Below are 15,306 nucleotides of genomic sequence, written 5' to 3' on the forward strand. Positions count from 1 at the left end.
GTTGAGTGAGTTTCATTTTCTTTTTTATATATGGTTTTTAGATTATCAATGAAACAGGCCTAGGATCTCATATAATGAAACAAGCCCCAAGATCTCAAGTAGCGTATCTATAAAAATACAATGAACAACATTAGTCAAAACGGGATCTAGAGTAAGGCACTTGGGTCCATGGATGGTACCCCATTTGTTGTGCAACAGGTATAGTATAAATCTTTTCTATTGTTCTAGAAAGACTCATTAAATGATGTTGGAGAGAAGGCATCATACATGTAAAGAGAATGGTTTCTAGAACTAGAAGAGAACTAATGTTATAGTAGAAGAGATGAGACCCAAGGATCATTAGCTACGTGTGCAGTCCACCTATTTTCCTCACGAGGCCTAACAAGAGACAATCCCTATTAGCTAAAATGCTTCTCCATCCTCAAGAAGTCAGCCTTAGAAGTGGTAGCTTGTAGTAGATGAAGGTGTTGGAGGTATTTAGCCCTCATTGTTTGGGCCTAGAAAGAGTCTCACTTGGCAAGAAGCCTCTAACTTTGTTTCGCTAGGAGGGCTTTATTCAAGTATTACAAATCTTTGAATCCTAAATCACCCATCTTTTTGTCAATCTCTCGTACCTAAGCCAGTGGGTCTCCGATGTCTTGTCATTCTTCTACAAAACAATTCCTAATTTAAGGTGTTGTCTTATTGTTGACCTCTTATGGTAGGAGGAAATGAGAGATTGTATATGAAGGAGAATTTTAACAAAAATTTTAATAAGGATTTCCTTACCAGCGTGGCTTGTTTGATTCAATAGGATCTCATTGTTGGCTCTCATTTGGGCTGTTATTGTTCTGCCATGGAATGAAATGCATCCTAACATGATGTTAGGTGTGGATTTGATAACCCTCTATTTGATATTTCTCTATGTTAGTGTGAGTAATGTTGTGGGGCTTATTTCACTGAGTTGCCTGGTCTTGAAGAACCCGATCATTCTTCCATAGAGTCAATTGAGTCAAGGAAGAAAAATCAGGGGAGAGAGGATTTTGTTTAGTATCGGAAGCTAGTTCTTCCATCCTGCTCGAGTATTCTTTTTGCAAAATTTTTAGTAGAATGGGATCCTAAAGAGAATGAATAATAAACAAAGAACAAATATGCTACAATGGAATAAACAAACTAAGGTTAGCGAGTATTTGATGGAAAAAAAAAGGAGGCTTATAAAACCCACATGGGAGGAATTTTACCTCACAACTAAACACCCATTAGTCAAAGGGAATATGAGTACTACCAACCTATGGCCAATCATGAGTCACATGAGTGAGAATCAATAGGAGAAAGAAGAAGTTTGAAACCCTAATGAGTAGCGAATGAAAATTTGAGTCTCAATGAATAAACCATCTATCACGCATGCCAAAGGTTTTTAAAAACCCAAAGTAGGGGATTTTATAGACATTTTCAATGTCTAATAACTATTATAGTCAATTTTCATTTGAGGGTAATGACGCAAATTATTAATAATTATTTTTCATACAAAATCATGAACCAATTCAATAGGGTCAAAAGAAAGACAGAAGCACATGACCGGTAGCTGGACGCCTTCTATAAGAAAAAAAAATCATTTAGTGTAAGAAGTATTTAGGTGTCATTATAGTTGGAAAATCAGATAATTTGGTTCAATGAAAGGTTTACTACAAATCCAATAATTCTATGAATGAAATTGTCTTTATAAAATTAAAGTTCACTAAATGTAATAAAGATGTAGGTGATTTTGTAGATTACAATTAGCAGAAATTGGTCCATTGAAAAATTAATCCAAGCAAGTAGTTTTAGATAGTAATAATGATGAATATGATTATTATAATTATTTGAGGATATTTTAATTAATGTGATGAATTAATAATATTACTATATATCAACTAATATTATTCATTAAAAATAATTATTGTTTTACTCAAGAATGGAAAATTATAGTTTTGGATATCATCTAATAATGGCTTAAAAGGTCTAGTGTGAATGGATAAAGATATTTAAGGAAATCAAAATGTAATTGTGTTCCTTGAGTTCATGCTTTTATGATAGTAGTATGATGGAATTTGAATCATTCTTATTCTATTTATAAAAACAAACCTCAAAATAAAGATACTAAGTCAATACCCAATAATTCAAGGCTCTGGATACATGAGTCGAGAAAGGACAAACAAAAAAAGGAGAAGAAAAAAGAGGGGGGAAGAAACGGCCCAAAACAGACAAGGATGGAGGCAAAGGCAAACGGTTCACCCCCAACGCCGAAAGGAATTGGTTAGTTTTACCAACGGTACGATTGTCCGGATTTGTTGGTTCATGCCACAAATGGAGGAGGCAAATTAATCTCTATACAAAAAAAAAAAAAAAAAAAAAAAAAGTCTTGCCCTCTAAGATGTAAGTCTCCCTTCCACTTTAGAAATAAGGGCTATATAGTCAAAGGGAGAAGGCCACCTAGAAGAGAGTGGTACGCCAAGGTATCTCACTAGAAAGGACCCTATCAAAAGCCCAAATTGTCACAAAAGTATTGCTTAATCTCAAGGGGGTATTTGCAAAGAACAAGGTAGACTTTCCTTGATTGATTGAAATCCTCGATTGAGATGAAAACTCAAGTGTAAGATGCTTCAATGTGTCAACATTTTGCTTAGTGGCATGCCCAAAAATAAAAAGATCGAAGCAAATAGTAGCAATCCCAAGCTCCTTTGATACTCAAATGCTACAAGTTGTAGAGGCAATGGAGTCAGTGAAACATTAGAGCACCAAATTCAATAATAAGGGGACATAGGGCGCCCTTGTCTTAGACTTCGATTGCCAAAGAATCTCGGCAAATGAATGCCTTTTTCAAAGGTCATAAAGGAAGGTTGGATCACACATTAACAAATCCAATTTATGAGAGTTGGACAGAAATTGGACGAAAACCAAGTTGAACAAGAAAATTCCATTAAAAGGAGTTATAAACTTTCTTCAATCGATCTTCGTAGTAAAATGAGCAATTCCCTTATCCAAATGGAAGCTCTACATTAGCTCTTGACAAAGTAGGATATTGTTAGAAATACAACTGAAGGCAATTTGGTTAATAATAATTAAGGAATCTGCTACCTCCTTAATATAATTTGCCAATAATTTTGAATGAATCTATAAATTAGGGGGCTCACAGTAATTGGGCAATAGCCTTGGAAAGAGTTTTGGACTTCTTCTTTTGGAGTAAGAGTAATTCTTGCCATGTTGAATTGATCGGGCAGGTAAGGACTATGAATGAAAGGCAAGGATTGCAAGAAAAAGATCATTCCAACAATATCCTAGCTTCTTTTATAGGAATATGCTATGAATCCATTAGCACTAGGTGAGTTGCTATCTTCGGCATAAAACCCCACCACCTTGATCTCCTCAATAGTGAATATTTTAACCAGCCAATCACGCTCCATATTCTCCAAGATCTTCCTTCTTAAAATATCAAGATTAGTACAAATAATCTACGGTGTACTTGCAAAACATTGTTCAAAGAATCAAATAACTTCATTCCTTATTAGGGTGGCACTAGTCAGCCAATAACCATTCCGATCTTGTATCATAGAGATCGTATTGGAATTTCTCCTACTTCTAATAGATTATGCAAAACAATAGAATTTCCACCAGCATGGACTAACCAATTAACCTTCACTTGTTGAAATAACTCAAATTCACGAGCATGCATGAGATATCTAAGTTCATTTGAAGCTTCACTTTCTCTATAAATGCAAGAGTCATTAGCATATCCTTCATCAATAATAGATTGGAGTTGGTTTATCACCTCCTTAAGCTCTGTAATTCTTTGATCAAGGCTGTGAAATTTGCTCCTACTCTAAGATTTCAAACGCCTTTAAAAATTTTAATTTAGTAAGGAGGATGTGCATGGGTGAACCTATTACATGGCACTCCAAATATAATGAAAAGGGGGAGAAACTCTGGGTGATCTGTCCAATGATTGAGAAAAATGAACTATCATCCTATGAGAATAACCCTCAAGGGTCACCACCATAGGGCCAAGGTTAGATACTTGGATTCAAGAATTGCGAGTGAGAGGAAAACATCCAACCATAAGGGATTGACTAGAAACTTGTCAAACTTAAATGTGATCCTATTATCTCCCACAAATTTGTTACTCTATGTGAATCAACACCCAAACCAACACAGATTAGCCAAATCTGATCTGTCATACAACTAGCAAGTGCAAAAATATGACCAAAAAATCCGAGCCCACCAATTTTCTCCTCCGGTCTGTATTGGGTGTTAAAGTCCCCCAAGAGCACCCAAGGAAGATTTACATCTTTAGCAATCCTCTTGATATTATTCAGAAAACCATCTCGCTCATCAAGGTCATTCGACTTGTAGCACATTGTAACATCGATGGATTAAGAAGAGAGATGATGTCCATCCTTAGACATATTAATTGGTCAGACTTATGAATGCACTAAACATTCATAACGGAACCACCCCAAAGGTCCCGATCCTACCAACATTAGAGAACTCATAATTGTTAATAGTGAGTTGAAAGCCCAATACACTTGATAGAAATTAGCCAGTTTGACCCTAATCTCCAATGAAAGAGAGAGAAATTATTTGAATTCACCCACTCCGTCACAGCTATTGCCTTATCCAAATTGCACATTCCTTTAGGATTCCAAGTGCTCATCTTCATTTTGGATTTTGATTCAAAAGTGGGATTGTTCATGGTTTGAACCCAACCCAGGTTTTTGTCGCAGATGTTACTTGTAACCAAGTCACCTGATTTGTTCAACAAAAGGGCAATGAACCGGTTTGACATCAAACCCATTCCTGATGTAGCCACCATCCTTGTGCACATCTTGACTTTCAAAGAAGTTGATCTTTGCAAACAGGGGAGTGGGGCCAGGGGGGCCATGGCCCCCCGGATTTTTAAAATTTGTTATAAATTCCTTAATTTTCTGGTTTTTATGCTAATTCCTTTATTTTTCTTCAGTTTTTTATCTTTTTACATGTGAAATGTCACTATTTGCCCCCCCCCAAATATTGAGAACAAATTTAAAGGTAATATAATGGATATAAATGTCATTCCAAATTAAAAACTAGTTCCTCAATCCCTATTTATTCTCCCCTTTATTCTCTCTCATGTTTTCTTCCTATTTATTCTCTTATCTTTTTATAAACGTGGGTTAAGGAAAATTTTTGAAAAAAAATCTTATTAGGTATTCAAAATTTCATTCCTAATTAAAAATTAATTCCTCAATCTGTATTTATTCTCTCCTCTCTCATATTCTCTTTCTATTTATTCTCTTCCCTTTCTATAAGTATGGGTTAAGGAAAAATTGGAAAAAAAATCTTCTCCACAATTAGGTATTCTTTCTCTTTCTCAATTTATTTATCGTTTATATTTTTTTATTTGATTTTATACTATTTGTTTCTTTATTTCTTCTACAATTTTTGTTATTTGATTTTATACTGTGAATAAAATGTCTATAGTTAGTAAGGTAAAACTACCATTGGTTTGCATCTACTAACAAAGAAAATTTTGGTTTACGTATGACTTTCTAGGGTTGAATTCATATTTTTTTAAAATTTTTTTTGGCTTTAATTTATCTATATTTGTCAAAAAAAATTATTATCAATAATGGGCCCTACAAAATAAGTATTAGTGCTTCCCAACAGGAAGGTTATCTGGACTTTTATTTTTCGGCCCCCCCCCCACTTTTGAATCCTGGGTCCGCCCCTATTTACAAAAGCATACAAGTATTCTTTATCTTTCATCATGGTACATGAAGATTGACTAACAAGAGTATTATTATTCATAGGAACTCAGTCCACGTAATGAAAAGATATAGGAATTAAAGTTGCTATTTGAGGAAGGAAATATTGCAACCATTAAGAAATTTGACACATTGTATTAAGTTGGCTTAGCCAATATAAACATTTGAAATTGAATCAACGGGTTCCACACAATTATGGTGCTACCAATCCTCCCCATTTGGTACGTGGGATGTGGTGTCCCAATCAATATCTCCATGAGATCCTCGGATCTCTAAGTCTCTAATGATGTTCTTGTCAGCTTCTAAAGCTGGACCACCCCTTGATTGGAAACCGAAATTTGGCCAAAATCCTCCCAAAACAAGCTCCACCATCATTAGAATTTTAGCTTTGTGCTCACTCCTTGCCAAAATTGTTACTTGATTTTCCTTTGAAGTAGGATTGTTGCCAACATCAACGTCAGGGAGCTCATGCGACACTAGTGTGGGGTTGCCACTACTTGTCCATTGACAGGAAGTGCCGGAGGTGGACGACAACCCTGACCCCTTCCTCTATGCCTCCTACCCCTTCTCAAATGAACAAGTTGCTAATCAACATTGTACGTTGATCTATTATTATTTGGTTGCGCCACCAAAACTATCACAGAACCAACATCTTAATTGGTAGTCGTAGGGGTTGGCTTCAAACATGATTGATTTTAGTGTCCAAATATGCAGCATTGCAAACAAATAGACAACGTCTAATCGTGTTCCACTTGTTGGATATACTCGTCCGCATTGACATCCTCGATCTCAATGGGTGTGTGGCAAACCATCCTTTGCATTTACAAGAATGCAGAACCGTGCAAAGGTCAATCTTTCCTATGAAGTCGTACAACGGTCAGTGCATATCGAAGACCCAAAGACACTTATGATCTTACTGAGGGCTTGTGGCTCCCAGTGATGAAGATTTAACCCAAGAAGATTGTCTAGAGTGGTAGGACAGACTCCTCATTCCTATGAAGAGACACTTTTTTTTACTAGGGTTGGAGAAGTAATGGCTTACCACACATCTTCCAAGCCCCCTCCATAATTTGTAGACTTAAAGTTGACTCCTAGAAATCAAACAAGAACATCCCATCGTTTAATTTAAAAACTTCCACGAAGCCGACATTTGACCATCGATTATGCAAGTATTGTTGTATTGCACTAAAGGGGACGCGCTCCAAAAACATATTCAACCAAAGCATTCTCCCTTCACACAAGGCCGTTTGAGTAATCCTCCTCCACACGTTTTACCTTCTTCTTGCCATCAACCACCGACAATGGAATATAGGACAACCTTTTAAAATCCTCATTGTGTTTTCCTCCAACAAAGAGGCTGGCTTAGGATCACTATTGGTTCTCAGTGTCCATAGTGTGGTCGAGACTCCTTGATTATGAGGAAAAGAAGAAGAAGGCCTTGTGTGGCAGCCCCCAATTGCCATCTCCCAGAGCTACTATCAGATATTTTTTCCTCTTTTGGATTGTTATGATAGAAAACTTACCTTCTTTTTTGGTCTAAGAACTTGGTGGTATTTACTATCTATTGGTGGTAAATACCGTAGACTAGACGTGAAATGAAAGAAAAAAATCATCTCACTATGTGCATCTCTCTGCTATCTATAACAGTGTATCGTATACCAAATAGAAAGCTGAGATTAATAACTTAATTTTAAATTAAAAAAACCTCAATATCTTAATTTTTTTTCAGCTTTTTATTTGATATATATCATCACTGTGCACGGCAATACGCATAGACGCATAGTAGTGGATCTTTTTCCAAAACTGTACGTGTGATTTCCTCACGCGTGAGTCAGCATGGATATCTTCTTACAACGGACCACTTTACTTAAATGCCCATGCTTTTCCTTGAAACTCTCCGAAGAAAAAGACCAGGAAACAGTTCTCTCCCTTGTCTGGCGTCTTTGACAAAACACTTTGCCTCACTCACTCTAAGCTGCCTCTGCGCTTGTCTCCCTGGTTCGCATTCGCCTCTGATAAATCGAATTTGAGACGACATGAAGCGCAAGAAGTGGACGGAAGAAGAAGAAGAAACCCTAATCAACAAATACTCTGAGCTTCTCAACTCTGGAACCCTAGGAAAACTCAAAACCAGAGAAAAGAAATTCGAACCAATTGCAGACCATGTGAACTCCGTCCACCATCTGCAAGACCCGGTGACCTACCCATTTCGTTGGTCGTGGCGAGATGTCTCGATCAAGGTTCAGAACATGCGCCACCAGTACTTGGGCGTGAAGCAGAAGATTAGGGTTTCGGATGATGAGTTTAACTGGAAGGATGGGGAGAATCACTGGCAGAACTTCTTGAAGTACAAGGACGTGTTTGGAGATGTAGAACTTGAGGTGAAGGATAAAGGATTGGGAGGAGGTGGTGAAGATGATGGGATTTTTGGCTATGAAAATTTTGTTGATGGTGGGGATGGTGGTGATGTTTTGGGAATTGGGTTAGGACTTGATTGTGAGGATCTTGATGGAGATGGTGATGACGCTGGAGCAGAGAGTGATGGTGAGGATGGTGATGATTCGGGTTTGATTCAGTCAAAGAGATTGAAGAGGAGTGATTGGGGTGGTTTGGGATTGATGGGTGCACAGGTTTTGGAGTTGAGGGACATGGTGGTGAGAAGAGACGAAAGGCGCAGGGAGATGGAATTCAGTAGAGAAGAAGCAGAAGCTATTAGAGAGCAGGCGAAGCGAGAAAGGGAAAAGAGGAAGGAAGAAAGGCGAAAGGAGAGGGATGGATGGAGGGAAAGTAGGGAATTTGAGTGGGAAGAAATGCAGAGGATGTGGGCTAGGAAGGAATTCGAGCGTCGATTGCAACTTGAAAGGGAATTCGATGAGGAGCGGCGGCGGAGGATGAAGATAGTGGAAGATAAAGAAGAGGAGGAGATGCAGTGGAGGGAGAGGATGATGGATATGCAGATGGAGCACGAGAAGCAGATGATGCAGATGCATGCTGATGCTTGCCAGAATCAAATGCAGATTCTGGGAGTATTTGTTAGGTTAATGTGCCAGTTTATTGGGCCAGGAAATGATGCATTAGCTGGTGGGCTTGGTGGTCTTGGTCCTCAGGTTTTGCAGAATTTGCAGCATCCAGGGAGCTTGGTGGGTGACAATGGGAAGCCTGATGGTAACTCACCTCCTCACTTTTTGTAGAGTGCAAGTCCGATTCTTCTATTTGCTCATGTATAGTGTATAATCTGTTAATTGTTATTAGGGATTCATATTTTCCTAGTTTTGTTGTTTCCCCTGGATATGTTGAACTGCATCTCTTTATGGTTGTGGAAGTATCTCCTATTTTCTTCCAGAAAACCTCTGCAAGGTAGAATTTTTGGTCATCTACATTTTATGATCTATAAGTTGATGAAGGATAACTAGGATCGCCAATGTATATGTTGTTTGTCAATCTTGTTTTATATTAGAAGTGCAAGTTACAATGTTCAGGATTTTTCAGTAGAAAACATTTAGTTATCATTTTTCATTCTCATTTACAACTTTTTTTTTGGTTGGTTGTCTGATATCCATTTAAAAATAATAATAATAATAAAAAAAAGGAGAATATGGAGAACCCGATAATCCGTTATAGACTTTTAATGTATTGTGGATTATGGGTTCATTTTGGTCATTTTTGTGCTGGCCGTTAATGAAAATAAAAAGCAACAACGTCCACGGCACAGCCTTATCCCAACTAAATGGGGTCAGCTACACGGATCATTGCCTTCGAATCAGCTGTTTTTTAGGTCATATTGGATACAGAACCTAAATTGTGCATGTCCTAATGACTTCTCTTAAAATAAGTCTGCCACTAGCATTTAATGCACACATGCCATAATAGGTATGAGTTGAGGGTAACAAACAACCCCCCCCCCCCCCCCCCAAAAAAAAAAAAAAAAAAAAAAAGAAAGAAAGAAAGAAAAAAGACCCAACACTCCGCCTCCTCCTTCTTTCCCGTCTTTGTATCCTTTACCTGCAAGGCTGCAAGCCTGTCCCACCAAGCATGGAACAATACTCACCTTCTCAATCCCACCTACTGCCAGTTAGGCTTACCTCCTCCTTTCCCATCTGCTGAATTGATTCTTAGAAGTTCCTCCCATGGCCACACCCTTCTCAGGCATCTGTACTTCTTCGTCATCAACTTTTAAGCTCAACTAGCTTGATGGAAAAATACTGTCAAGCTCATTCATATCTTCTCTTTGATCAAAACAGCATATGTCAGTTCATATCAAATCTGAGCCGCAGGAGCACAAGAGCCTCCTCAGTATAGGTATGATTTTCAGTCCGGTTATCATGCCATATTTAGTAAAAATCCCATTTCTCTGTCTTTCTGGTTTATGAACCCAAGTCATTCTCTTGAACCATCCATGGGCATTTGAAATCACAAATTTCAAATTCCCTCTGATATGTAAATAAATCAAGCACATTAAGTATTTGTAAGTTGAAATTGTTTGCTTAAAAATAACGAAGCATGTGCTATTGATTTCATGCTTGTGTGTTGTTGGAACTGTTTTGAAATTATATCCAGGATACTTTCTGAACGTCTTGCCGGAAAAATAAAATAAAATCCCGTAGTAGGTGGACTGTGGTCAAGTAATGCTTTGTAAAGGAAAGGTGCAAAAGCAACATGAAACTACAAATTTTGTAATAAGGAAAGTATCTCCCATGATCAAGCGTATACATGGTGCAGCCAGGGCAGGTTGTTTTGGGAAGAGAGAGCAAGAGGGTCTCATTTTGGAAGTTGGTCTCCAGCCCATTTCAGCACTTATGAACACACTACCTATCTCATATTTATGAAAACAGTAGTATAAATGTGAGTTTCACTTTGGGCCTCAAGTTGGAAGCTGCTACGCTGAGTTAAATCTCTAGACTGGCCTATTGTACACATTAATACATCATATGCTCAGTTGCTCATGCATAAGCTTCAAACACGTCTAAATGTCTAATACATTACACATGTTTAGAAATTTAGAATCGCACACCCATAACAAGATTTGAACAAGGGATTCTGAAAAACATAGAATTGGTTGCATTGGGGTTACCTTCTTGTAAATTAGCTTGGAGAATGAGTGGAATGAATTATGGACAGAGTAGCAAATCTGGTAAATCACCTCCAACAGTTGCTCCAATGAAGAATCTGGCAGAAAAATGGTAAAAATAGGTGTAAGTGGCAGCAAGTAAAATCCCTTCTAGGGTGAAACCTCCTTGTGTTGGTGAGATTGAATCAAGATATCTTGACTCAATCTAGTTGTGGTTTTTTTAATGCCGATTTGGTTTGAGATTTTGGTTTAACTGAGATTGGCTGTGTTTTCTTACTTTCCTATCTTGCATTAAGTTTGATCTGACTTTTTCAGAAAAGCAAGAATGTTGCTAGATCTTGTCGAGTTTGCATGAGTTCTCGAATTATTGAATGCGATTGGATGAGAAAGAACAGGGGACATGAAATAAATTAATGCGTAGGATGTGGATCTCATGACAAATGCATATGTGGAAACTGTTAGTATAGAGGGACTGATCAGGAAAGGTTAAAAACTATTTGGTCCTCAAGTCCAAAAGTGATTTCTTTAGAGATGTGATGTCATGAATGACCAATTTGTGGAAACAGTTTGTGCTCCTAAATTGTATCCTTGCTTGCAGTATTACAGTGTTCAATGCCGTGTGCAATTTTGCTGAGGATGTTATAGGTGGCTAGATTGGGTCATCTTCCAGCTCTCCCCAGTTTGTTCATTCAAAATCTCCTCTTTTAGCTAAAAACACATTACACAGAGATGCTACTGTGCGATATTGGTTTTTGCGAAAAGAAAAGTAGAAATAAAGGTAACTGCAGCAGCAGAGGTCTAAGAAAACAAGGAATCCCCATCCCCACCCTGTTATAAATGCTTCTGTCCATGTTGATTTCTTGATATTGCTTGAGTGAAAAATGGTGAGAAATTTTAAGGGGAATTGCAGCAGCAGAGTTCAAAGAAAACAAGGAACTCCAACCCCACCCTGTTATGTTTTAAGTTGATTTGGGAAAGAAGATGACTGAATGGGCAATCTCTTGTTTTATCATAAAAAACTGCTATTGTAACCAAATTTGTTTTTCATTCCATAACCAGATCTGTTTAAAGTTACCAAAGAGTTTCTCATTTCCTTTACCAAAAAATGGTTTTGAATTTTAGGCAATAAATGATGATGAGAAATGATTCCAAAAGGAGCCTAAAATATCCAGATAGAAGCCCCAAGTGTGGAGTTTGATTGTAAAAATGTGTAAGTAGTCAGATTGATGATCATCAAGAGTAAGCTTGAAGTTGGCAATATTATTGATTTTATAGATTGCATGTGTAAATGGATCATACTGTATTACTGTTCCTTCTGGTTTGCATCTTTTTGTGTCCAGGAAAACCCGAAATGGTGGAGTTCAGTTATTCACCTGAGTTGCAGGTGTAAGAAGAAGGAAAAAAGCGTAAAAATGACATTGACAATATAGGCTGCTTTGATGGAGCTGCATTTTTGTCCAGCTCCCAATATAGGTATAGTTGAGTCGAGTTGATGAAACAAACTAGGCTCACACCATAGCTTGATGGTATCTCCAGGGAGGGAGGGAGGGAGGGAGGGAGGGTTGGCTCTGTCACTGGGCTTATTGGTATAAATTTGTCACTCAACGTGAGCTAGTATGCTTTTCCTGTTCACCAAATGCTCTGTCACTAAATTTTACTCGTAGAGAAGTTTTCCAGTAGTTTTTTTATTATTAAAAAAAAAAAATTTGGAATTTACCACCGAATGACTTACTACTTATCAAGTGAAATTTGTAGTGGGAACTTTTCTGAACAATATTTCGCATAAAAAGCAACTGAGCCACATAAGTACTGAAAAATATCGAAAATAATGAAAAGTAATATTGAATATGTATAAAAACATAAATTGTTGATACTAAATCCTGCTTGTCCTTCCCTGTCACGTTTCTGTAAAACACGTGCTCGACCTTGGGGATCGAGGTACGTCTCCAACGAGTTAGTCAGTACCAATGAGATATGATCATAACTACTCAATAGAGAATTCAAGTAATTGATCACACATAATATGAATGCTTACTTTGTTATGTCTGTACTCTTGACGTGGTGCTCGGTCCGCCCATAGAACATGTGGTCGAACTGATTTCCATCTAACAACTGGTCGGACCGTACAAACATATGGTACTTTCTTTTGGATGGCTAATGGCTAAAGATGATAATTTTTATCTTTTTCATGTGTGGTGATGTGTTGGGATAAAATGCATCAATCATTATCATTGGCCGGGTCGCCTACTTGAGTATAAACCCATTAAACCAGAAGTTCAATCTAGTTTGGGTGCGAGACAATTTCTCTAGTAGGGCATGTTGAGATGGGGGGCTTATGCTCATTAGCCACATCATCCGCCAACCTTTGGGTTATGCATTGGTGCTTGCATCTCACCTTGTCATATTCCACTCTTCATCTATTGTATCATGTCTTACATGGACAAGTCGACACGAACCTTCATTGTTTATTGGAACATGTACAACCTACATAGTTGATTGGGACACATCCTACGCTCCAAGTAGGGTAAGTATAAATATCCTCCATCCAAGGCGAAACAAGGGTACACATTTCTAATTCTCAGCCCTAATTTGTCTAAGTATTCAGTGATTTCCTAAAATTGTAATATTGGTGGTGTTGCTTATCGGACGAATTTGAATAATATCCTATCGGTTTTCAGACGGATTCTGTTGGACTCGGATGATAATCGGATAGTTATTTTCTTAAGTAGATTCTTCTAAATGGGCATGAATATTGATTGAATACAAATTTTACATCTTTTCCTTTTTATTTGTGAGGGCTAGGTTTGAGATTTAAGAATTTAACAACTTTGGTAGCTATTTTAGTAGAAAATCTAGAAAAATAGTCACATATCATAGGTAAAATTTATAAAAATAAGAATAATAAATCTAAATAAGTAACTTAATCGGATAATTTTATCGGACGGATAGTAATCGGTAAGAAAGGGGTATACCATATCCGCATCTTATTAATAATCGGACTGATTCGGATACCCCTAAACGGATGCGGATGCAAATTCAGAAGCGGATTTCGATTATCCATTTACACCTCTACTTATATTCCTTTCTTATTATCGATGCTTGAGAGTAGGGGTAATTGATAAGCTCCAAAAGATTAGAATGGTGGATGTGATGAGTTTGCTTATGAATCACAATGATGTGGGCATGTGTTCATATACTTTTTGATCCATTTGTTATGATTTTTTTATTAATATTTTTGTGTACTAATATATACATAAGCCATGTATTTTGGATCTAAACAATGAGAAGCAACATTAATTTTTTAGACAAAGGAAGTAACTAATAAAATATATAAATAAAAAATGTTTTATTCCAAACTTTTTAATATCATATAATTTTTTTTCTAGATTGTTAATATAGTTTACACCACATGCTCCAGGGAGTAGGATGTGAGATGTGATATAATGACTATAATATTTAAGTGTATTTTTTGATATAATGAGTTTGATATAATATAATCTCATTTTTGTTATCATGATTTTAATACTAATAGTTATATTAGCATCTTCTTCTCATAAAAATTCCGGATATAAAGTTGGATTCAGTTCGTTCGAACTAAGTTCAACCCAGAACTTTACTGAAAAATATCTTAATTAATAATTCTCATCCGTTTTTCGGTTAGTAGAATAAAGATTTATAAGACAAATACTTCTTGACCTTTTGTCAAAGCAAAACTTAAAGCTAATCAAGTTCAAGCCATGAAGAATGCAAACCAAAATAGAATAAAAAGAATCATTTAAGAATATTACTTACTTTATATTTAATTTTGTAAATGGTATACATCATCGATATATATAGATATATAATTGACTTATCTCGAGTGGCCAACATAACTTTATAATAAAAGAACTACCATGAAGTCAATTTACATTACAAAATTAAGTTTTAGACCTACAAGCCTTTTGGAAGGATTTAAGAAATCCAACCTAACTTGTTAGTTGCTTTACCTAAAAAGTCCATCTGCCCTTCAATGGTTGAAAAATTCTCCATCTAATGGACTATCCACCCACTAATCTTTACCAGCAAAGAATAAAAAGAAGAAGAAACTATACATATGCTTCTTGGATTTGTAAATTATTTTATTACATTATCTTGATTTTTTTAATTACAAATGCTTTTCTATGTCTAACACTATCAATTTTAAGATTATTTTTTTATATAAAAAAAATAAAAGAAAAAAAGAATATTTTTATTAAATCTTTGTAATTTTAAGCTCCATCAAGAGACCAACTCATATAATACTTCTACAGCTGTTACACAAGTTATAAATCTATTATAAAAAAATCTACAACTAATTAAAATGTATTTGTTCTAAAATCTTTGTGCAGCTCAAACACCTTTTTCAGATTGTTATTAATACATCACTCCCTATTAGAGAGGTGATATGATGGGCATGTTTGGTTACTTCAATATGAAGATTTCAAATATTTAAAAATTTCA

This window comes from Hakea prostrata, chromosome 4 (genome assembly GCF_041222555.1).
Source record: "Hakea prostrata isolate BN-2017 chromosome 4, UWA_Hpros_2, whole genome shotgun sequence".
Taxonomy (NCBI): domain Eukaryota; kingdom Viridiplantae; phylum Streptophyta; class Magnoliopsida; order Proteales; family Proteaceae; genus Hakea; species Hakea prostrata.